Source organism: Mus pahari, chromosome 18 (genome assembly GCF_900095145.1).
Source record: "Mus pahari chromosome 18, PAHARI_EIJ_v1.1, whole genome shotgun sequence".
Classification (NCBI taxonomy): domain Eukaryota; kingdom Metazoa; phylum Chordata; class Mammalia; order Rodentia; family Muridae; genus Mus; species Mus pahari.
Window position 1 is genome coordinate 53,081,288 of NC_034607.1, and position 1,520 is coordinate 53,082,807.

The window sequence follows — 1,520 nt, forward strand, 5'->3', positions numbered from 1 at the left end:
TCCTGACAATAAAGATAGGGGCTTTGATCAGACACTTGCCAAGGCCCATATTTTCCTTTGCAGCCCTGTTCTTTCTCAGGAGTTCTCGTCCTCCAGTTCGGATCCACAGTGGGTTCAGCAGGCAGGAGTGCGAACCCACCCCAAGGTGTTCAGCCCACGCAGACAAGGCGCCGGTCTGCGTGCAGGCAGGAACACTACATACGCCTGCTCAGCAAGGCCTCCAAGAAGAACCTGCCTTTTGCCCTGGAGACTTGATACTACTCAAAACACCAGGTTTCAATAAAGGCCTTGCTCACCCCTCGTGAGAGGGTCCACACCCTGTTTTTTGGCCACTCCCGTGGCAGTCGAGTCAAGCCCTCAACGGCTGCTGACAGCCCTGAGCCTACGACAAACTCCTCAGAAACTGTGGCTCCGGCTACACCCATGAGCCAGGGGCTGCTTCTCAGACTCAGATAATTTCCCATACTTCCCTGGTGTGATAAGCTCTAAACACACACCCTGTCGCAGCATAGCTCTCGTATGCTCAGAATCATCACCATAGGTTAAATTTTACACCTTAGACTGACCCCTGGCCCCCAGGCACCCTGACCAATGCCCATCTTGTTGACCATTTGTCAACTCAGAAGCAGCTAAGACACTGACATCCTCAAACCCTAAGGTGACCTCGGAGAGGGGGATTCTGTGATGAGGAGTTGATTTCCAGCTAGTCAGACGGGGAGAGGGGCCATGGCTAGACAGTAACAGTAACCAACTTCCCAGGATGGCCGGTTTCTTTCTCACCCTCTTGACCAGAGACACAAACCTGGCTGCTGAAGACAAAGGCCTTTGTGAGGTTTTGTCTTCCTCCAGCCCCAGGCCCCTGCTAATGAACTGACTCAACAAACTCAAGGCTGGATCTGCACAGGATACAAAACAGTTGTGGGCCAATCAACTATCTTGTCTTGCTTCAAAGAGGCCAATCCCAAGTAAGGGGAGGAAACTCTTCAAAGATGTTAAAAAAAAAAACCTCAGCCCTCAGATAGAGACTGGTTTTTCAGCCCCTCAAGTCCCCCTCTGCTTTTCAGGAGGGCTTTTACTCTGTGTGCCTGGTGTGTGTGTGTGTGCCTGGTGTGTGTGTGAGAGTGTGTGTGTGTGTTTCCTCATCCACAATTAACACCTTTCTTTAACTGCAAAAAAATCTTCTTTAAAATGTCCTTTATGTGTCTGTCTGCATGTGTGTCTGTGCCTCTGTGCATGCCTGGTACCTGAGGAGTTCAGACAAGGCTGTCAGATGGCCTGAAGCTGAAGTAACAGATGATTGTGAACCACCATGTGGGTGCTGGAAATTAGAACCTAGAATCTTCGGAAGAGCAGTTAGTGCTTTTAAACATAAAGTCATCACTTCTGCCAGGCGGTGGTGGCGCACGCCTTTAATCCCAGCACTCGGGAGGCAGTGGCAGGCGGATTTCTGAGTTCGAGGCCAGCCTGGTCTACAAAGTGAGTTCCAGGACAGCCAGGGCTATACAGAGAAACCCTGTCTC

At 50.9% G+C, this 1,520-nt stretch overlaps 1 protein-coding gene across 1 annotated transcript in view; it reads right to left on the reverse strand.

Annotated features, from left to right (window-relative positions):
* Positions 1-1,520, reverse strand: part of Stpg4 (sperm-tail PG-rich repeat containing 4) — a 37,580-nt gene that overhangs the window by 2,472 nt on the left and 33,588 nt on the right. The window lies entirely within an intron of this gene.